This window comes from Aquila chrysaetos, chromosome W (genome assembly GCF_900496995.4).
Source record: "Aquila chrysaetos chrysaetos chromosome W, bAquChr1.4, whole genome shotgun sequence".
NCBI lineage: Eukaryota > Metazoa > Chordata > Aves > Accipitriformes > Accipitridae > Aquila > Aquila chrysaetos.
Genome location: NC_054457.1, coordinates 9,045,804 through 9,070,187, shown reverse-complemented (window position 1 = coordinate 9,070,187; position 24,384 = coordinate 9,045,804). Strand labels below are relative to the sequence as shown.

The window sequence follows — 24,384 nt, the reverse complement described above, 5'->3', positions numbered from 1 at the left end:
TCTGCTTGTCCCTTCAACTTCCCCGAGTAGTCAACCTCATCTAATGAGGACAGTTCCCCCTTTTGCACTAAGAGATCCTTCACTTCATCCTGATAGACAGTTGAGCCCTCAATTCGAGTTTGGGGTGAAATACACTGAGGTGTGTGCGGTGTGCGGGAATCCCAAATCGCCCCCCTTGCTTTCTGGACACCTCTCACCCTTTCAGGTGTAGGGCCAGGTGCGGCTGGAACGAAACGTTCTTCCCCTGTTACAAACCACACAAAACCTGCACCCCTCTGTCTCTCAGGATCCTGTCCGTGATGCCAGTTTAATGTCACGGTCCACTCGGTGGACTCGTGATGGTTCGTTTGCTACGATCTCGAAAGTGCAAAATTAAGGTGACCAACACCAAAGGGGATAGCTGTAATCACACAGTAAAACTTTATTGTATTGCCTGTGAAGAGGCACGCGATAGTTAGAGATGGGTGAAAGAAAGGAGAAAAGTAAAGTTAAGTTTAGAGAGAGGAGAAAGAGAGGTTATAGCTACCACCGCTGATCTCAAGACGTCCTAACGGTCCCGGGTCCAGCTACTGCTGCGTCGTCGATCGTCGTGGTCCTTGGTGGGGAAGCTTCCAATTCCCATTGTTCAGAAGTCATCTTTTATGCTTAGTAACACACCTTGCTCCACCTCTGCCTCAGGAGTCTCCGCCCTTCTCAGAATACAAATATCATATCTCCGCCCTTCTCGAGCGAGGCTATCACGCAGGCGCAGGGTCAGTGTCTGAGGCGTGGTAAGTCTTGGAGGTGGGTAGCCTTCGACCAGGAGGTGTGTTTTGGTATTATAATGAAGCAAAGTTCGTCTAGAGTTCATGATTTCTTCATCGATGTTATGGCAACGGTTGCAATCCATCCTTTTTGACAGTAGCTATGCGGTTACCTCTAACGGCTCTAGCCAGGTACCTTCCAGGAGACTTGTACCGCACATTCTGTCCTTGAGATTGGCCGTTGCACTCCAAACAGGCCGTTGTCAGGTAATGTACTGTTCATGTTCCTGATGACAATGTTGAGACAATGCTGATTTTCTGACCGACTCTTACAGAAGGCCTTGAACAGAATAAACAAGAAGACAAAAATAAGAAAGATACCAATTAGAAGACCACAGGTGCACATTCCACGATAAAGAGAACTTGGCACAAACCACCTCAATTCAGCAGTTTATCTTGACCAATTAGACTGAGATAAGTCTCATATGTTTTAGTTAGTATAACCAATTATGTTTTATGTTTATGCGCGTGTACAGTGTTGATATAACCAATCATTAAGTGTAACTAGGCGCGTGGACAGTGCGTGAATAATGTGTGCAACCAATAGTAAAATAGCTAACCGCATGTAAACTCTTAGTTGCAGGGGAATGGACGCTAGCCTCTTCTACGGAGATAGCCGGTATACTGTTGAACGCCTTACCGTGTACATGGCATTCCTTATAACAGCACCGGCCAGGCCATTGTAGAACGAGCACATCGAACCTTAAAGACCCTACTAGATCGGCTTAGGGAGGGGGAGCAGGAGGAGCCCTCCTGGTTACGGGATAATTCACCTGTTCTCCGTACACAGCGTCTCCTGTTAACTGCGTTAACTTCATTAAATCAGACAATTCGGGGGGACCTGGACCAGACGGCGGCGCAACGACATTTTACGAGTATGAAAGAGAAAGGCCCCTACCCGTTGGTCCGTGTGCGTGACCCTCAGACACGCCAATGGGATGGGCCATTTGAGCTGCATTGCCTCGGGCGGGGGTACACCTGTGTACAGACGCCTGAAGGGCTACTGAAATGGGTCCCTAGTCGTATGGTTCGTCCTGCCCTAACCTCGTAGTGTTTGAGTGTTTTTCTTTACAGATTGCTGTCATCCTTTCCTGGCTTGTGACGTCTTGGGTATCTGCTACGAATTTCTGGCAGTGGATGCAAAACCAATTGGGGGGCCCGATGTGTATCCGGATGACATCCCTCTCAGAGTCCATCAATACGTGTCTTTATGGGATCCGGCTGTCAGAGACGGAGCTGAAAACGTTGTGTACGAACAAGTGTCAACAGAAGAGTCGAGATCGCTCACAGCCGGAAATCTGGACACCCCAGACAGTAAGCTTTAACATCAGCATACCACTGATGAACTTGACTGTGAACGACACGATAGACTCACTTCAGGAGGTCTATGTATGTTAGTGATTATTTGTATGCTCATCCCCTGTATCTTAGCATTTATTAGAAACTTGTTAAATAGACTAGTCCAGCAAACCATGCTTGCATATGCTTATGTTCCTTACACACCCTTAGCAGAAGAAACCCCGTTATAGGGTGATAGAAGTGGTAACTGTTTATAGCAATAGAAGCTAACTAGACATGGGGAGGGGGAGATGTAGGGTACAGCGTTCGGAAGATCTCGCGATGTCACGGAAAGGTAGAAGGCTAGTCGTCACCTCCCTATGACGTATCTGTGATCCCACCTACCGTTGTTAGTATAAAAGGAATTAACTGCGCAATAAAAGACGAAGTTGACGCTCACACCGTGTGTGTTATCTGTCTCTTCCCTGGTCCGGGCCGACCAGTGATCTAATTGCGGCACCTTGATATGTAGCAACACTACAGGTATTAAAAAAGCGAGTAGATGGGATATTTCAGGACATGGTTTAGTGGGCATGGTTGATGGTTGGACTCGATGATCTTGAAGGTCTTTTCCAACCTAAATGATTCTATGATTCTATATAGTGGAAGATAATCCCTTTCTCAAAGAGGTGATTTAAGAAGAAGCTCACTGTGTAGTGTACAGAATAGACAAGGAGCAGTTGAACAGGCTGGTAAAGGAAGAAAAAGGATAATTCTTACAAATATAATGAGAAACAGCAACATTCACATGTGACCTGAAGGATAATATGGAGCAAAGTGGAAGATGACAGCAAAGATAAACAGTGGTGTCAACCTCAAGCATTTGGAGAAGAGAAAAGGAAGAGTTTTCCCAAGCTGCGTTTCCTCAGACTGAGCAAAGACCAATCGAGCCAGTGCTCCTGCTCCTGTGCTGCTCAGGGGAGGACTGACCATGACCAGTTAATACACTGACCATGCATGGTCTATTGCAATGTAGAATGAGCTGAGCTACCTGAAAAGGAGCTTGTTGGGGCACAAGGCACCATCCTGCTAACATTGTAGCCCATCTAATATACTCTTAGCAGGTTGAACCTTAACAGATAAATGGGTATTTACTCCCTGCTGCAGTCTTCCACAGACTTAGACTTCGAATCTCCTTTACGACATAATGAATTGAAGAACTCCAGCTCATGAAATGCAGCCTTAGTTATGTTTTGTCTGAAGTATGCAGGTGTGATGGAGAAGCCGAGAAAGACCTGGAGAGAGGTGAGGAGTGAAAACAATAGGAGCCATGAATTGAGAGGATATCAGAAGAAAAGTTTAACTCTGCTTGTCGTGGTTTAACCCCAGTCAGCAACTAAGCACCACGCAGCTGCTCACTCACTCCCCCCGACACCCAGTGGGATGGGGGAGAAATTCGGGGAAAAAGAAGTAAAACTCATGGGTTGAGATAAGAATGGTTTAATAGAACAGAAAAGAGGAAACTAATAATGATAATACTAATAAAATGACAGCAGTAATGATAAAAGGATGGGAATATACAAGTGATGCACAAAGCAATTGCTCTGCCAGTTGCTCTTCTTCCATTGCTGTAACCACCCCCACAGGGCATTTGCCACCATCCATGAGTCAGTATAGAGATAGAGCACTGGCCACTTCTCTCTTTCAGCAATGTCTAACGCTAGCTGGATGGCTTTCACTTCTGCAAACTGACTCGATTCACCTTCTCCTTCAGCAGTTTCTGCGACTAGTCATGTAGGACTCCATACAGCAGCCTTCCAGCTCCGATGCTTTCCCACAATGTGACAGGACCCATCAGTGAACAGGGCATATTGCCTCTCATTTTCTGGCAGTTTATTATACAGCGGGGCTTCTTCAGCCCGTGTCACCTCCTCCTCTGGCAACATTCCAAAATCTTTGCCTTCTGGCCAGTCCGTGATCACTTCCACAATTCCTGGGCGACTGGGGTTTCCTATGCGAGCCCGTTGTGTGATCAGTGCGGCCCACTTACTCCATGTGGCATCAGTTGCGTGATGTGTAGAGGAGACCTTCCCTTTGAACATCCAGCCCAGCACTGGCAGTAGGGGTGCTAAGAGGAGCTGTGTTTCAGTACCAACCACTTCTGAGGTAGCTCGAACTCCTTCATATGCTGCCAATATCTCTTTTTCAGTTGGAGTATAGCGAGCCTCAGATCCTCGATATCCTCAACTCCAAAACCCCAGGTATCGGCCTTGGGTCTCCCCGGGTGCTTTCTGCCAGAGGCTCCAGGTAGGACCGTTTTCTCCGGCTGCAGTATAGAGCACATTTTTAACATCTTGTCCTGCCCGGACTGGCCCAAGGGCTACTGCATGAACAATCTCCCGTTTAATTTGTTCAAAGGCTTGCTGTTGCTCAGGGCCCCATTTAAAATCATTCTTCTTCCGGGTCACTTGATGGAGAGGGCTTACAATCAGACTGTAATTTGGAATATGCATTCTCCAAAAACCCACAACACCTAAGAAAGCCTGTGTTGCCTTTTTGGTAGTCGGTGGGGACATAGCTGCTATTTTGTTGATCACATCCATTGGGATCTGACGACATCCATCTTGCCATTTTATTCCTAAAAACTGGATCTCCTGTGCAGGTCCCTTGACCTTGCTTTCTTTTATGGCAAAACTGGCCTTTAAAAGGATTTGGATTATTTTCTTCCCTCTCTCAAAGACTTCTTCTGCCATGTTGCCCCATACAATGATGTCATCAATGTATTGCAGGTGTTCCGGAGCTTCACCTTTTTCCAGTGCAGTCTGGATTAGTCCATGGCAAATGGTGGGGCTGTGTTTCCACCCCTGGGGCAATTGATTCCAAGTGTACTGGACGCCCCTCCAAGTAAAGGCAAATTGTGGACGACACTCTGCTGCCAAAGGAATGGAGAAAAATGCATTGGCAATGTCAGTTGTAGCATACCACTTGGCTGCCTTTGACTCTAGTTCGTATTGAAGTTCTAGCATATCTGGAACGGCAGCACTCAGCGGTGGCGTAACTTCATTCAGGCCGCGATAGTCAACTGTTCGTCTCCACTCCCCATTAGACTTTCGCACTGGCCATATGGGACTATTAAAAGGTGAGCGAGTTTTGTTGATCACTCCTTGGCCCTCCATTTGGCGAATCAACTTGTGGATGGGAATCAGAGAGTCTTGGTTGGTGCGATATTGCCGCCGGTGCACCGTCGTGGTAGCAATTGGCACTTGTTGTTCTTCAGCCCTCAGCAACCCCACAATCGAAGGGTCTTGAGAGAGACCAGGCAGGGTAGACAGCTGTTCAGTGCCCTCCGTCTCCAAGGCAGCTATACCAAAAGCCCATCGATACCCCTTCGGGTCCTTAAAATACCCTCTCCTGATATAGTCTATGCCAAGGATACACGGAGCCTCCGGACCAGTCACAATGGGGTGTTTCTGCCATTCATTCCCAGTTAGGCTTACTTCAGCTTCCAATACAGTTAACTCTTGGGATCCCCCTGTCACACCAGAGATACAGATGGGTTCTGCCCCTTTATAACTTGATGGCATTAGAGTACACTGTGCACTGGTGTCTACTAGAGCCTTATACTCCTGTGGGTCTGGTGTGCCAGGCCATCGAATCCACACAGTCCAACAGACCCGGTTATCCCTTTCCTCCACCTGGCTGGAGGCAGGGCCCCTCTAATTCTGGCCAGAGTATCCAGTATTCACTTCTCGTAAAATTGGCTCAGAAGTCCCTTCAAGAGGATCAGAAATAAGATCAGCCCTTCTACTCTGTTTGGAAACTGGAGCAGCATTTTTCCTGGTATAATCCCCTTTTTTGTGGTGGTTTTTCCTCGCAGCTCACGTACCCGTGCATTTAGGACCGAGGTAGGTTTTCCATCCCATTTCCTCATGTCCTCTCCATGATCACATAGGTAAAACCACAGGGCACCTCGCGGTGTGTACCTTCTATATTCTCTCTCTTGGGCAGAGGAGCGCTCACTCCTAATAGCTGAGACATTGGTCCTTACAGGTGGGGAGTAGGACATATCCTCTTTGAATTGCTGGAAATCCGTGGACAGCTTCTCCACAGCCGAAATGCAGGCTTGTAGGGAGGAGGAGAGGTTTTCTTCGTATTGACGGAGTTCGCGAGCCACTTCATCCACTGTCGGTGCCTCTTCGTCTTTCCAGGTCATTGTTGCCAGTGAGTTGGCATAGGACGATGGTGCGCTCCGTACAAAATCTGCCACATGGGTCGTGTGCATTGGACTTTGTCTGGATCTTTGGGTAATTGTGGGTTGTCCGGGTCATGATGAGTCGTCTCTAGCACAGCTAATTCCCTCAGGTATTGGATACCTCTTTCTATGGTGGTCCACTTGCTTGACTGACATGTAACATCTGCCTTGATGGGGTGCCTTTCCTTCACGCTTGACAGGAGTCATCTCCAGAGGCTGATGGCTTGTGTTCCTCTTCCAATTGCCTTGTCAATGCCACCTTCCCTGGCAAGCGATCCCAGCTGCTTGGCTTCCCTACCTTCTAATTCCAAGCTATTAGCCCCATTGTCCCAGCATCGGAGCAGCCAGGTGATAATATGCTCACCTATATGGTGGCCAAAATCTTTTTGCATATCCCGCAGCTCACTCAAGGATAGGGATTGGGTGATTACCTCTGATTCTGCCTTTTCCTCCTGTTCCCATGATAACCCTGGCTCATCTTCCTCCTTCGCTAAGCGAACTGATTTTTTTGTATATTTCTTCTTCTGTATAGGGGCAACTGATACTGGTGCAGGTTGATCCGCTGGTTCAGTTGCAGTACTGCTCGCCGGGTTTTGGGTAACCGCAGTTTCTGTCCCTGGGGTTTGGGTAGCTGCAGTGCTCGTCGCTGGGGCTGGAGGGGCCGCGGTGCCCATCGCTGAAGTTTGGGTGACTGCAGTGCTCATTGTTTTGTTGTTATACCCAGAGACCTTCTCTTCTCCTTGAGGGTACTGAGTGGTGTCGAACAGGGCTCGATAGGCGTAGGTCAGGCCCCAGCATGTTGCAGTAATTTGCATCTCTCTGGAGCTGCCAGGGTGAATGCATATCTTTTCCAAATATTTTATTAGTTCTTCCTGATTCTACACTTGTTCAGGGGTGAATTTCCAAAACACTGGAGGTGCCCAGTGTTCTAGGTACTTGCCCATACTACCCCACACACCCTGCCACTCATAATTATCCAGCCTCGGGGCAGATCTCTGGGTGATCTTCTTAAATAGTTGTTTAACCTTAAACAAGAGCTGAACCACATTCAGGAGCATGCTAATTCCTAGCAGTAGGGCTAGGACTGTGCTGGTCTCAACATCCCAAGAGTATTCAAATTTTTCAAAATTCTCAAACACCATTGTAACTGGACTGAAGGAGAAAGGAGAGGGGAAGAAAGATACCCCACCCATAGATTGGCTGTCCGAGGAGGAAAGGTGAAAGGTGTAATTATTAAGTTTCCCACAGATGGCTCCCGAAGTATAGAGGTGACAATGCTGAGTGCAAATACTGGATTAATCCCACAACTGATAACTTTATCATACCATAAACCAGTGTTACACAATACATCAAAGCGAAAACCTTAATCCACCTCCCACGGATGATAAGCAGCAGAACAGGGACTACATACAGCAAGTGAGGTGATACATAACAGAACTTTAAAAACGAGATCAACAGCTCTAAGAACACAGGAAACAACATAGTGACCAGCGACTATTAGACCAATATAATGAATGCTTGTAACAAATTTGTTTTAACAAGCTCTGGTCAGGTTTGTAATTATCTCAACCCTTCGTGCCCCATGATGGGCATCAAAATGGACCTGTCGTGGTTTAACCCCAGCCAGCAACTAAGCACTATGCAGCCACTCACTCTCTTCCCCCCCCCCCCCCAGTGGGATGGGGGACAAAATCAGGAAAAAGAAGTAAAACTCATGGGTTGAGATAATATCAGTATAATAGAACAGAAGAGAAGAAACTAATAGTGATAATGATAACACTAATAAAATGACAGCAGTAATGATAAAAGGATGGGAATATACAAGTGATGCACAATGCAATTGCTCACCACCCACTGATCGACACGCAGTTAGTCCCCGAGCCGTGATCCCCCTGCCCCCACTCCCCCCAGTTTATATACTAGATGTGACGTCACATGGTATGGAATACCCTGTTGGCCACTTTGGGTCAGCTGCCCTGGCTGTGTCCTGTGCCTACTTCTTGTGCCCCTCCAGCTTTCTCGCTGGCTGGGCAAGAGAAGCTGAAAAATCTTTGACTTGAGACTAAACATTACTTAGCAACAACTGAAAACATCAGTGTTATCAACATTCTTCTCATATTGAACTCAAAAACATAGCACTGTACCAGCTACTAGGAAGACAATTAACTCTATCCCAGCTGAAACCAGGACACTGCTGAAAGGTTCTTTTTATAAGGAAAAGAACTGTTATTACTATATAATGGAATAGAGTATTTTTCTTTAAATAGACTTTCCAGTGAGGGCTTTTAAAGACTCCTGGGTTTCAGGCATCATACCTATCTTGTATTTACACTAATATATTGGTACATTTGAAAAGTCACAATGGGCCATGCACTGAAAGGTGCTTTGCCCCTTCAGTAAGACCTACAATAGCATAGTAATTAATGTGATTTTCTTACATGTGTCATTGTTTAGGCAGTTGGCACTTGGAATTTTGTAGAATGTTTTATCTGGCTTAGTTAATAATATAAAGCACAAAGTCACTGTAAAGCACAACTTTTCTTCTAAGCTGATGAGAAAAAAGATATATTTAAGTTTTTAATCAGGCAATATCAGGGCAAGTAAAGTGCAGTTTTATTCCATCTCACTTGACAGCCTTTGAATTCAGAAGCTTTGTATTTAGATAATGAGGCATATCACCAGTTGTGACTAAGCCTTGCTCACTGGAACTTCGTACGGATATAACTGTGCCACAAAGGTATGCTCTAATTATGCTAATCACGATGCCTTGACATTCACTCAGAGAAGTCACTCTGTATTCATCGGCAGCAAGAAAAGTGTCAGAACAGCATGTCACTACTTGGCTACTTCCTTAATAGCCCACCAGCTTCTGCCAAAGGCTGAGTGTCCTGTTCCCATGCAGTTTGTCTAATCTTAAGAGTTCTACAATTATTTTGTCATTGTGATAGCTGAAGGGTGGTATTGGTTATTCACAATCCTATAAAAATTCTCTTTTGTATCTGGCCTTTCAGTTTCTAAGTCAAATAGTTGTGTTCAAACAATGAGGATGCTTACATATTATGAAGTTGGGCAAATATTGTTTTAGTTATATATGTGACTGAATGTAGTTTTCTTGTGAGGAAAAAAATTCAGAATAGTTCTTGTTGGATAAGTGTCATCAATATTATCTCAGTGTAAAAGTGAGTGCTTCTCTGTAGGCAGCTAGTGTTCAAAACCTTTAGAGACTGGAAGGTTAAGTCTTTCTCTCACTCTCTCACTTCTCAATTACAATTAAATATTATTCCTGGTGGCATTCATTGGGTTAACCCTCAACAGTTTTCTATAGAAGTCAACTGGTGATTGACATGAAAGCAATTGAAGGGCCAATTCAATATCTTTCACCTATAGGTTTCAGATTATCAAATAAATATCTAGTTATCAGACATCTTTTGAAAAAATATTATGAACATTTGTAGGCACAGAAATATTTGGTTTTACTCTGCTTGAAAATGCAACACCAGTTAAAAGGAAAAAAACCAAACCAACTCAATGTGTCTTGGTAATTTGAAACTGCCATGTCACTAATGTCCCACGTTTTAAGTTCCTGACAATAACTCTGTTATTCTCAGAAATTCCAGTTCAGATCCTCGTTCCCATAACCTGTGTGTGTGAATCAGAACATACACTATAAACTGAATTTATTGAAAACCAATTTTAAAGAGAATTTTCCTACCCAAAAATTCAGGCAGGACTATGCTGGGTGTGGTTAAATCTAATTCAGTATAACTAAATTGAAAGCAATTTTTAGCAAGTTCAGCTCCATGCTGTTTCTTCTAGATGCTTGTCTCAGCAAGCAGCTCTTACTTCCCCCTCCTCAGTTTGGAACTGGAAGTCCCAGCTCAAAGTGGAAGTTTCAAATCCCTCTTGGCTCTCTATGCAAACTCATTTAGAAGACTTTCCCTGAGGTATGGGTGAAATTCCCCTTCCCTTTGAATAATGAAAAACACTGACTTTAACAAATGCAGATGTATTTTTAACTGCAGATATTCAAACTTTAACACTTAAAACTTTCAAAATATAACAACTTTGCTTTGCTTTTGCCACCATATTAAAAAGAAGAATGTATTAAATTATGATTACAAGATAATAGCCAGGGAAAGCTCCTGAAGTCGTATGATGCTTTCAGGGTTCACTGGATTATAAACAAACCTTGTCTCTGTAGTCAAAGAATCTTGAATGATTTCTGTGCACACCATCACAGCTGGAGCACCCACAACCAGACTGGCTGTGTTCATACCATGTATTATTGTGATTAAGTGCTCCATGGCTTGATGCTTATCCCCCTACTCTTCACAGCTATGCGTTCACACACCATGCAATCCAATTTAGCAACTTTTCATCCTGTACTCAAGAGACCTTTATATAACCTAAGGTCCATTTCAGACTGTTGGGGAGAGGAGAGTCCAGCTGTGTAGTCAGATTTCATCATCCTGAGAACTGTTGCTATAGGACTTCAAAGTTACAGTGCAGATGTCTGCTCCTAACTTGTACTAGCAATACTGATCAGGGGAACACAGCTGCAACCACAACTCATGGCAATTTATCCCTCACTGAGAAAAGATTTTGGGCTTGGGAAACCAGTGTCATGATGGGATCACTTAGATGACCAGCAATAAGTCCACAGCTTTGCACTAGGAGCTGTTGCATTAAAGAGTAAAGAAGTTTGGCAGAAAATAAACCCCCTTGCGTTCCAGCTTGTCCTCAGATATCAGAGGGGCTGGGGGTGGCTAGGCTTAGATTCTGAGTGATGCCAATTCGACGCTATAAGTCCGGTCGCGTTCAATATATTGAACTACCTCAATTACGGATGCACAAATAGCACAATGTACTTTCAGTCTAGTCATGTTCAATGAACTAACACAGCCAGACTTAAAAAGTTTGGTCACATTCGATGAGAACTCTCATGGCTAGATTAATGAATAGTACAGTTTATTAACGCAACAGGAGTACAGGTTCTTTTGGATTGCCAGTGATAAATACACTGTCTGCAAAGCACGTGCAAGTACCAAGAATATGAATAATAATACAGTCGACTACAAACACGTTAAATTATGGAATAACTCTATAGAGATTTCTAAGTTTCCCGCGGAAGCACTTGGTATAACCGAGGGTTCGAATCTCACCCAATAGGCATCCCTATGGGGGGAGAAGAGAGGTTCAGCCCATTGACTGATCCCTGAAGTCAGCAATGTCCTCCTGATTTGTCTATGATGGTGTCTTCCCTAGCATTCCTCCTCTCTTTAGCCCTTTTATACTACTTTCTTATTTTTAGGTGGCGCTTGAGTGACTCTAGTCATACATACCTTTATTATGATTGGTATAAAATCTCCTCGCTTTACTTTTAAAGGTATATGCTAGAGAAAATTCAGAGCGCATGCTCAGTGAGGGGTGGTCACACCTTGGAGACAGGTAACTTTCTGGATGGAGATGTGTTTTCCTATTATAATGAGCAAAGTTCACCCAAAGGACATGATTTTGACAGAAAATGAAAAACTGCTGGTTCAGGGCTGGCTCAGGATAACAACTATGCAGTTTATCAGTTCCATAGTATGATCCAGTTCCCATCCCTGCGGTGATATCACAGAGCCTGGCCGTTGTGTTTCCACTCCGCTCCACCCTCCGTGTTGTTTCTCTTAGAGTCAGCATACCAAGCTCCCCTGGTGTTGCTAACATCTAAGGTAGCAGGTTATGTTGCTTAGGGAATTATTACAGAACAGATTCCTTGCATATCCACTGCATTCCACCCTGGAGGTTCACCTTCCCTTCAATAAGTCACCTCCAGCAATTATTCCACAGGTGCTAATATTCAAAGTCTTTCAATGAGAACCTGTTCCAGTATCTATTAAAAAAGTTATTTTTCTTCTGCAACTTTATGACTTTAAATCATATTAATCTAGCCAGTGTAGATCTGCAGCTGCTGTCTCTGTTTCTAGAAGTTAACTTTCCTGATGATCTTGCTCTAGGATGATCCAAAATGTTGTTTCTTGCGGGAGCATAATCATAGACTCAACGACAGATCAATATGATCATAGTTGAAGACCCTTTACTAGAGCATCAGACATCATTTTTATACATTGGTTACATCCGTACATGCGTTTAGCTATTTTACTATTGGTTACACACATTATTCACGCGCTGTCCACGCGCCTAGTTACACTTAATGATTGGTTATATCAACACTGTACACGCGCATAAACTTAAGACATAATTGGTTATACTAACTAAAACATGCGAGACTTGTCTCAGTCTAATTGGTCAAGATAAACTGCCAAATTGAGGTTCTTTGTGCCAAGTTCCCTTTATCATGGAATGCGCACCTGTGTTCTTCTAATTGGTATCTTTCTTTTTTTGTCTTCTTGTTTATTCTGTTCAAGGCCTTCTAAAGGCGTCTGGAATGCTCTTGCGACCGTTAGCTAAATATGTGTCCACAATTCCCCCTTTTTTGTTTTCTGTCAATTAACACAGCCTTACTTGATCTATCAATTAATTTTTAAACACATTGCAACATACAAGGCACACAAATTAAAACACAAAAAAAACCCCCACTACGAGATAAATCAAAACTATCTTAACTAATGATTTAAGAGCAGCTCTATTTTGTAAGGTTGTGTGTCTAATACTATCTACATCTAACAGTAAATCAGATAATACTACACCAATCTGTATTCAGGGATCCCAGAATTTGTGATTCCTGGGGTGGCAATGAGGGTGAATGCCCAATCCGTGGAAACCAGGCATTCCCATCCATTGAGTCCATGACCTGCTGCACAGGGGTCTCCATCAATAAGTTCTTAAACTTCGTTGATGCCAGTGGAACCCCCTATTAAACCTGTGAAAAAGGGATTGCTTGGTGTTGCTGTACGGAGGCATCCGGTCATGTCAGCCAGGGTCATCCAGATGTTTTCTTTGGCTTGCGGCAGTATCCATGACTACGTCCATCCAAGGACTGTGAGGAAGATGGACCATCCGTACATTCTTGTGCCGTTTTGCGCCGCGAACTCAGCCCAGCAATCGGTAGCTGCCAGCTTTACATGGGCGTCCCCACGGAGGCCACGATGGCCTTGCCGTACACCAGCCTGATGCTCTTCGGTAAATCCTGGTACTTATACATTTGCAGAGGAACGGATTTCAGCACACGTGGCCAGCGGGTGCCAAAATTCACCTCGGTTGCAACATGGGGAGCCTATGATGCATGCGCTCGCTGGCCAGGCGCGCTGCACGAGACATAGCCATCCTGTCTATTGGTTCATGGGCTTTGTGATGCGGTTGCAATGCACAGAGAATCTTGACCTGTTATGTTGGCCAAGGTGACCTACACATTAGTTTTTGGCTGAGGTGGTATTCCTATTGCCGCACCATCTAGGATGTTCCAGATGATGATGGTTGTACAAATCAAGCGGGAGTCCATCGTGGGCCTGTATCCCTAATTTCCGGCCGCTCCTGATATGTAGATAAAAAGTGTCTAAATATCGGTGGACCGCCTGCATCAGACCAACAATTTAGAAAATTTAAAACATAAGTGGCTTTAGCTAACTTTTCTTGTGGAGAGAGATTCCCTACTCCCTTTTTTGTTTTTCGTCAATTAACACCTGCTGTATTGCCCTTTGCAAAGATCTATGAACACAATTAATTAAACACAGTAAAAGCAACATTATACCTAATAAAATACACAAGAATAAAAGAAACCCCGATTTTTAACAAAAATACAAACCAACTCCTAAGTCCCCATCCCACAGCTAAATGTTCTAAGCCGAAATGACAGCTTTCTTAATTGCGATAAAGCTCTTGCAGCTCCTTCTTGCCTCTGCAGTTCTGTTATCTTGTTTATTAATTGCTCCACTGTCCAAGTTCCTCATGTCCGTTGTTTCTCTGGTGGTTCAAAAGTCCGTTCATACTGCAGCTGTCACGTACTCCGGTCCACTCATGTTAACTACAGCCTAATTATGCTAACTCTAAATAATCAGGCTCAAAGAAATGTTCCCCATTTTCCATGAAATCTCCCACAATTCCCCCTTTTTGTTTTTGTGCAAGCCAAGTTACATGAAATGCTTTTGCAATCATACGTTCAACTATTTTTATGATACGTGGTACAATCATTGCAACTGCTAATATTACAATTAACATAACTAATCCATGCATAAGCAAATCTTTCAACCATCCCGTAATTCCCAAACTTGCTAGTCATCCACTTAACCCTGTGTCAGTTATCGTGAGCCTTTTACTGTGAATCATATTGATATTGGGTGTTAGTAACGTAAGTCGTCCGAGGCTACATGGCCTCCCGTTAAGTTTTGATGGAATTCCTCTCCCACGCTCTATTCTCTCAAATAAAAAAAACATCCACGTAGGTAAAGCAGCTGGAATAGAAAAAAAGAGTGTGATATTCTGGAATAGATATAGTTACACCAAGCTGTAGCATTTCTATATACAGGCAAAAGAGCATTTATATTCTGACCCTTTCGAGTGGTGTTATGGGTGTAATTAAACATCACACAGGGATTCATGATGACTGATCCTAAGAACTCTAACTCTTGAGGTTCTTGCATTACTTGAGGCAGGTGTGCATACACACCGTCCCAATTATCGACACAGGATTGTGGGTTAGTACAAAGGGAAAATTCAGGTATTGGATCTGGTCAGCTGTCTAGAGGTAACCCCACCAAACAGGTAGAAAAAGGGTTTTCAGGGGTAGCCACAGAAAGATGTATAGCTTCTTGATGCATTATGTTCGCCAAATTTACCCATACATTCTGTTTTGGTTTTTGGATCATCCATTCTTCACTTATGTGTGTTATTCATAACAGGTTAAATGTAGCGAGAAGGAGATACAGGCAGTGCAGCAAAGCCAGGTTCCGTTTTAAGTTCTGCAAACCCTGGAGAGGGAGTACCAGGCGATTGGGGTGGGGGGGTGGGGGACGGCGGCGGCACGGCAGCGGCCGCGGCGGGCGCGAAAGCGGTGGGAGGCAGCGGCGGGTCGGCGGGGACCTGTATGTGGTGGTGAGGGTCAGTGACCCAGCGGAGCCCGTGCTGCCCGCCCGCTGCCTGCCTGCCTGCCTGCCGGCGGGATGTGTGCGTTAATGGTATTAGTGCAGGCGGCGGTGGAGGTAATGAGGGATATAAATGCAGCTCTTTTTCAGAGTCCACCCTGCCTGATGCAAAAATAATTATTATCGGAATCAGAATCCTGCTCGTTAGTGGCCTGCTTACAAACTGCCTCCTCAAAAGCAGTATCAGGTTGTATTGATATGATTTTCTCTGCTGGCTGTAAATGCACCAGCGCAGTATAAATAAATTTCCATGTCGACAACAAGGTTTTAGCAAGCATTCGCGAGTCATGTGGAGTTAAGGTTGACCCAGAAAATATATGGAACAAAACTGCCTGCGTAAAAGGAGATTTTAAACCATACTGAGCAATTGCAACCTTTGCTTCTTTTATGATTTTCCAATCAAATGGAACCCATTGATTAGGTCCACCCCCAGCCCCAGCAATAACCGGAAATGCTGTGGGAGCTGCTATGATTTCTCCCTCAATTAAGGCATCGCGAATAATTCCCCGCCATGTATTCCGGGGGTCCTTTGTTTCTGGAAAGGTGGGGATCGGTTCCCTGGGAGGTGGAGAAGGCAGAGGTATAGGTGCAGGACAAGGAGGGGGCAGAGGTAAAAAAAAAAAAAAAATTTGAAAGAGGAGGAGGAGGAAGAGGGCGGGGGGGGAAAGGGGTGCATCAAAGGATATGGCTGGCAGTTTTTCTCGCTTCACAGCAGGCTCCAGCTGTGCCAGCTTTTCTATTACTGACTGCAACTGCTGCGAAGTGAGCTCCGGCCCCTCTTCATGCTCTTGAGGTGACCCAGGCATAGATGGAGGCAACGGAGGGTATATGCTAGGTATAATTTGTTCATGTTGAGCGGCGGTATCTGGGGGCTGTTTTCTCGTAGGCGGATTTTTACTTGCTTCCTGATTCTGTAGGGTTTCCTTTAAGTGTACGGTTAGGGAGGCTTGGGAACTGTCAGGTGGCTGATTAATATCAGCAGTCCCAGGGAGTGGAGCAGAAGTCAAGGGCACAGGAGCAGGTGGACAAGCTCCGGGGAAGCCAAAAATTTCTCTTGCTGCATTATGTTTTTCTTCCTGCGTTTCCCCTTCGCTTGCGGTTGGAGAGCGAGCAGCAAAAGCAGCCGCAGCCGCTTTACGATCTGCTTTCATTTCTTGCAGAGTTGTCTTAATTAATTTCCATAAAGTTGCAAGACCTTTAACTTCTTTAGACCCGTCACTAATTTCATCCCATAGGGAGGTTCTGATAGCTTCCCAGGTACTAAGCTCAAAAGCTGTACCCACACTAATTAAAAGGTTTCTGTCCTTGCTCCATTGTAAAAGCCGCTTTAAACAAGCTTCATCATATTTTATGCCTCTCTCTCAGAGTATATGGAGGAACTTAACTACTGCTTCTTCTTCTTTGGAAAGCGTAGACCCCATCTCCTCCCCCAACCGCTCACTTCCTTTATGGGTGAGTTCTCACCTCGCCTCCTTTACGTGCGAATCCTCACCTCGATGGGCGAAAAAATGACAGCGCTGTCTTACCTGCCTCTATGGGCACACCAGCCGGGGCAGCCGGTCTTTCGGTCGGGATCCTCCCGTCTTCCTCTTATCCTGCCGTTCGTTCTCCAAACGTAGTGCAGAATTTGGGGGTCCCTGTTTGGGCGCCACTTGCAGGAGCATAATAATGGACTCAACGACAGATCGATATGATCATAGTTGAAGACCCTTTACTAGAGCATCAGACATCATTTTATACATTGGTTACATCCGTACATGCGTTTAGCTATTTTACTGTTGGTTACACACATTATTCACGTGCTGTCCACGCGCCTAGTTACACTTAATGGTTGGTTATATCAACACTGTACACGCGTATAAACATAAGACATAATTGGTTATACTAACTAAAACATGCGAGACTTGTCTCAGTCTAATTGGTCAAGATAAACTGCCAAATTGAGGTTCTTTGTGCCAAGTTCCCTTTATCGTGGAATGCGCACCTGTGTTCTTCTAATTGGTATCTTTCTTTTTTTGTCTTCTTGTTTATTCTGTTCAAGGCCTTCTAAAGGCGTCTGGAATGCTCTTGTGACAGTTAGCTAAATATGTGTCCACAGTTTCTCCTCCTCCCATGTGATCCATCTGGTTGCAAAAACATCATCCTTCTTTCTCCCACAGTTGTGTCTGCTCCATACAAAGGCTTCCTCAGACCTCCCTCATTCATTTCTCATTGCACTGAAAGTGTGGGGTTGGCTTTTTTATATATATATCTAGCTGCTTTTTGTTAGTCATCTGTGAGGTTTACTTTAGGAGAGCTTCTTTACATCTTGTAAAGTTTCAGTGTCTTAGAACAATACTGATGGTATCTAGAGTGTGCCTTGGAGTACGACATGAGACAGAGCATATAAGGTTGGTAGCTATAGTGTAAAAAAAGTGTAGAACTCCAAACTTAAAGAATATGTGGGGGTCATAGACTACTGAAAACACATCCTCTCAAATCCACCCTATATTCCTTTCACATGGCAGTTTGTCTTACTCCATACCTGCTACTCAAAAGAAATTGAGCTGACACATTTGAACAAGTGGATAAGGAAACCGAGGTCATGAAAGAGGAGAGCCAAACCAATGGAGTAGACATACTGCCTCCATATGGTCTTTTACCTGGACAAATTTGAACTTATTTCAGTACTAGGCAATCATGGAATTGTGACCAAAGTGTATTCTCCTAGCAAATATTCCTGAGTTTGCAGACAGCCTTCAGCAGGCGGATGAGCAGCAGCTATGAGTAATACAATTTCTTGACAACATATCCCTCACTAGGCCAGCTCACAATAATGTTTTTCTAATTGTTTTCTACTGTTATTCAGGGCTCGATCCAGCCTAAGGGATTTGAAAGGGCCTGCTAATGACTGATGCTGTATAACTGAAATACATAAATACACTATAGGTCGCAGTCTCAGTTGCTTGCCTCTGGAGCGCTTGATTCCCCCCGTTCCAATATGATAAGTTTGTTGTCTCCCTGTTTTCAAATTGCTAAAGTGTGCACATCAAATAATTGAATTGCATCATACTTGGACACACATTTTCCCATTTGGAAATATTTGAGCAAGTTCATCTTTTGTACTCATACATGACACTACGTTGAATGCATAATTTAGTACTTATTTTCAGAAAAAATAGCTTGGAAAAATTGCATGCACAATTGACAATAATTTGAGTGTGCAACCTGAGGTTGGAGTTTATTAACATATTCATTCTGTCCAAGCTCCATGTGCAAATTCAAACCATGCGTTTTTTTAACAAAGATTGTACCAGGCAGCAGAAACAGCATGAAGATCAGATCAGTGCATGGTAAAAGTAAGAATGAAATACAGGGAGAGATCATGGTGAAGTGCAAAGACAATTATTTAAATTCACCATACAATGGAGTCAAAAGTTTTTGAAAATATTTTATGGAAAACATTTTATTATCATGATAAGTACCAAATTATTTCATAATTCTGCAAAACTTTTAATGGCTTTGTCTGAAGTGTTCACACCAAAAACAACCTAGCCAAAGTAGTAAAAACAACTTATTCAATGAACTACTGTAGTTTTAACATTATTTTTTTTTTTTAAATTAAATGAAGTTGTCCCTTGGAAAACCACAGTATCTTTAGTCAGTCTCCTATGTTTATGGTTAAGTGGAAGTTTGCATTCACTGTGCACACAGTTCTGTTGGTGAATTAAAAGCTAAATCATCATCTAGAAAGAAAAATCATAATTGCTTTTTCCCTCTACAAGAAGTCAGAACCTACAGAAATATAAATATGGAGATCCTGATATAAAGTAGGCATACATGCACAGAACGAGAGAAGAGACCTCTCATATGGAACAGGATTCCTTAGACAGCCACCTGTCTTGTGCAAGGGCAATGGTATCATACAATTTTCTTAATTACTATCTATGAAAAAAAGAGAGCATAGCAATGGAAAATACATATGCAAAAAGAGTATAGTAACATTTACAAAATGCTCTCTGCATGCTAACACAAGAATACATACAAAACCATAAAACCTTCTTAAACAAATAACTGACAAATCAAGGAAACTGCTAAAAGTATAAATCCACTATGAACCAAGATTATGTATTTAATAGTACAGTTTTGCAATCTTTCTTTCAGCATTGATACATTACATAAGAGGATTTGACAAGGTTACAATTTGTGTTACTAATGGAAATTATTTTCAAGAATTAACCTTTAGGCTATAAAGAATGACAGATATTCAAATATTCTCAAATGAGTATTTGAATTGAAAATTTCTATTCATTTTTGCTCCCTAACAGAACTCCCATCCTCCATTGCAGTATGTCGTACACACAATTGAATTCTTAACAGCTGCCATTCAAGGGAGATGCACAGGACCATTTGAAAGTAATATTTTGCTGTGTGTGACATCTCATTTTTTTCTCCTCAGAAATCATATTTTTTTTACACACCTAGTAGTCTTCCTAACAGGAAACTAGCTCTGCCTGTCATTTTGACTGGGGAGGAACCTTGTTTTCCAGGTCACTGGCTTGAATTCTGGAGACAAGATATTCATGAGGGACCTGTGTGGGGAATTTACATCTCAGTGCAGAGTTTTCCTCTCCATTTGTCAACATGCCAGGTCAGTGAGCTGCTCTCTTGTCAGAGGGAAGATAATGGCTGCTGCATTGCCTCCTGCTTATTACACATTCAGTGCATCTGACCTTCATGTAAGACCCTCAAAGCATTCTGATTTTTGGCTTTCCTCATACCCTAACTCAAGCCCCCTTTCCCGTGAACCTACAGTCTGTGACTTTGGGTAACACTCCCTTTGTTGCCTCCAACAACCATATTTTAACATACGAATCCTATTGCTACGCATTCCTTTATTTCACAAAAGAATAGGACACTTCGATCTATTGTTATTTCGATGTAGAGACACAGTGTTATTACAGTCAAAAGTATAATATACTCTTATTATTTGTTAATACTAGCAGAATCCTTTAAGCACTATTATATATTATATTATATTATTATTAGAAGCATTATTTGTATCTCCATCCATTTTTCTCAACTCTTCTACAGTTTCAAAAAAAGATAATAGTGCATGCTTTTATTCTGAGCTCCTGAATTTAGAAAAAAACTATACAGTGATTAGTATAAATCTATCACCCTCTTATAATCTGTTATGCTATCATACACTAAGTGCTTCTCATGTTGAATACACAGCAAAGTCAGTGGCTACATATATGAATACTGAGCTTTGATTTTATTAAGGCCTGATCTAACACATATTCAATTCAACAACCACAAGACTGCCACTTTGGATCTGCCCCTTACTTCATAGAGATTAGCAGGATAACATGTGAACTGACAAGTTAACTGTAAAATAGAACTGAAGACTGTATGACCAAGGTCATTACAAAATCATTTTATGGTGCCACAAATGTACATTTAAGATTCAAATATCTTTACCACATGAAAGAGATCTGATGAGGAGGAATTGCTTTGTGTACATATGTAAACAAACTAGTGATGGGGTGTCTTTGGAATAAAATTAAATAAGGCTTCCTAAGTTGGGACACTTGAGGGATTTTCATTGCAAAAAATAATTTTAAAGTTTTCAAAGTTTTATTTAGAAATACAGTCTTGGTTAATGTCCTGGGTTCAGCTGGGATAGAGTTAATTTTTTACAGGAACCTGGGAGGTGGGGGGGGGGCATAGCCGGGGCAGCTGACCTGAACTAGCCAAGGAGCTATTCCATACCATGTGCCATCATGCTCAGTATATAACCGGGGAGCGGGCTGGGGGTGCTCTCTCGGCTTTCGGTGGGGGAAGTGGCGGAGCGTCGGGTTCCGGGTGGTGAGCAGTTGCACTGTGCATCACTCTTTTTTTTGTATACTCTTTCATTAGTACCATTGTTGTTGTTGTAACCTTTTTTTGTGTTGTCCCAGTAAACTGCCCTTATCTCAACCCTCGAGGTTCCAGGTTTTTTTTCTTTTCTCTCCTCCGTCTCCCCCCTATCCCACCGGAGGGGGGCGGGAGGAGTGAGCGAGCGGCTGCGTGGCCTTTGTTACCGGCTGGGCTGAAACCACGACAGTCCTTTTTTGGCGCCCAACGTGGGGCACGAAGGGTTGAGATAACGACAGATCTGGCCAGAGCGTGTTGAAACAAATTTGTCATACGCATTTCTTATACTAAATAGATGTTAGTCACAATGTTGGTTCATTTGTTTCCATGGTGGCGTTTTGTAAGTCCTTATATGCTCTATGTATTGCCTGTAGTTACGTTTCTCACCTCTGGGAGAGTGATTGGGATTGTGAAATGTGTTCATCTGATTCGTGTCAATATAAACAATGCTAGGGCCGCATAATAAAATGTGACCCTCACTTTAACCATTTTGTCGGTCCTCGTATAACCACAGGCCAGGAGGAAACAGATGATATGTATATAGTTCTTTTTTGCCAGCCCAAAACCGGTTTTGTTGTTAACTGCACAGTGTTAAACAAAAGATCCTAGGGAAGAACTGAGGCATTTATCATAGTATTAAGCGAGGTTACGAACGGGGTGATCTTTAGTATGTATGAATAGAGGGTGTATTGAAGTGGCAGTGTGTAAGTGTATTGGCTTTGTGTGGCAAGGTTTTGGTAGCAGGGGGGGTGTTACAGGGGTGGCTTCTGTAAGAAGTTGCTGGAAGCTTCCCCTGTGTTCGAGAGAGAGCCAATACCAGCCAGCTCTAAGACGGACCCGCCGCCGGCCAAGGCCGAGCCAATCAGCGATAGTGGTAACGCCTCTGTGATAACATTTTTAAGAAGGAAAAAGTTGGGACAGGCAGTATTCGGCAGCCGGAGAGAGGAGTGAGAACATGTAAGAGAACCAACCCTGCAGACACCAAGGTCAGTGAAGAAGGAGGGGGAGGAGATGCTCCAGGCGCCGGAGCAGAGATTCCCCTGCGGCCCGTGGGGAAGACCATGGTGAGGCAGGCTGTCCTCCTGCAGCCCATGGAGGTCCACGGTGGAGCAGATCTCCACCTGCAGCCCGTGGAGGACCCCACACCGGAGCAGGTGGGTTTCCCGAAGGAGGCTGTGACCCCGTGGGAACCCTGCGCTGGAGCAGGCTCCTGGCAGGACCTGCGGATCTGTGGAGAGAGGAGCCCACGGAGCAGGTTTTCTGTCAGGACTTGTGACCCCACGGGGGACCCACGCTGGAGCAGTGTGCTCCTGAAGGACTGCACACCGTGGAAAGGACCCATGCTGGAGCAGTTCGTGAAGAACTGCAGCCCGTGGGAAGGACCCACGTTGGAGAAGTTCGTGGAGGACTGTCTCCCGTGGGTGGGACCCCACGCTGGAGCAGGGGAAGAGTGTGATGAGTCCTCCCCCTGAGGAGGATGAAGCGGCAGAAAATAACGTGTGATGAACTGACCGTAAACCCCATTCCCTGTCCCCCTGTGCCGCTGGGGGGGTTTGTAGAGAAGCCAGGGTCAACCCATCACAGTCTTTTGGTGGAGATGCAATATGTTATATGCATTTGTTGGGGGGAGGTGTCTGTTGCAAACTTGCTTGGGTTTTGATGGCCACAGCTGGTGTTGTGCAGGGTGTTGCCTGTTGCACAGGATGTCTGCTGTCATGCCTGAGCAGCGAGGAGCAGTGAAGAGATACATTGTATAGAAGACCCCTCAGCCAATGAGGAGAGTTCGAGAAGTTTCTAGGACAACTGAAGACCCCTCAGCCAATAAGGAGAGTCTTGAAAGGACACGATGTAACTAATGTTAGACTATAAAAGAAGCTGGGTTGTTTTTCACAGTGTGCATCTTGGTAGAGCAGAGACTCCCGATGCACCCAGCACTGTTTGCTTGCCTTTATTCATTTAATAAATTGTAAACTTTGATTGGAATCCTGTTTGAGACTAAATTCATTTGCCACAGGATTATCATTTTGCTGTACTGGGCAATGTCGACTTGTGAAATGATTACATCACTGGTCATGAGGTTAAGCTGGTATCTGTATGAGGCAGTGATATCATTTCCATACTTCGGGCACCTTCTATCAGATTTTATTGGTAATTACACCCAATCCATGGGGAAGTCAGGGGGGGATACTTCACCCCGTCCATTCACCTCCCTTCTCTCCTTCCGACTAATTACAACAGCTTTTGAGAATTTTGAATATCCTTGGGATGCGCAAGCCAGTGTGCTGTTAGTGCTATGCCTCCTGAATATGTTTCAGGTCTTGTTTAGGGCTACAAAAAGGCTCTTTAAGAGTACCACCCAGAGATCTGCCCCAAAGCTGGATATTCATGGGTGGCACGGCATGTGGGAGAATATGGGCAGGTATCTAGAGAACTTCTCACCTCCAGTGGCTTGGAAGTTCACTCCCGAACAACTACAGAACCCTCATGAAGTGGTAGAATATTTGAAAGAAAAATGCTGTGGCTATTCCAAAGACGTACAACTCACTGCACTGTGCTGGGCCGTGGCCAGTATCTACCAAACACTGCTTGATATTAGGCAGCACCCTCAGGGAGAAAAGGGGGAAAAGATGGAAAACAGGACAGCAGGCACCGTGGCTACCCCTACCCCGACAACAGGCACCATGGCTACCCCTACCCCGGCAACAGGCACCGTGGCTACCCCAACCCCGGTGACAGATACTGCAGCTAAACCAGAGAACCAACCTGTGCCAGTATCAGTCGCCCCTGTACAGAAAAAGAAACACACAAAGAAATCAGTTCGCTTAGTGAGAGATGAAGATGAACCAGAGTCATCACGAGAACAGGAGGAAGAGGCAGGACCTGAAATAATCACCCGATCTCTATCCCTGAGTGAGTTGCGTGACATGTGAAAAGATTTTAGCCGCCACCCAGGTGAGCACATTGTTACCTGGCTGCTCCGATGCTGGGATAATGGGGCTAGTAGTGTGGAATTAGAGGGTAAGGAAGCCAAGCAGTTGGGGTCTCTGTCTAGGGAAGGGGGCATCGA

The 24,384-nt window shown here is 44.1% G+C and overlaps 1 long non-coding RNA gene across 1 annotated transcript; it reads left to right on the top strand.

Annotated features, from left to right (window-relative positions):
- The first annotated feature begins 1,652 nt into the window (after positions 1-1,652).
- On the top strand, positions 1,653-23,757 carry LOC121232757. The gene is made up of 3 exons (XR_005931677.1): positions 1,653-2,076; positions 9,565-9,569; positions 23,747-23,757. It is a non-coding gene; the product is annotated as an uncharacterized LOC121232757 (long non-coding RNA).
- Positions 23,758-24,384: the final 627 nt, after the last annotated feature.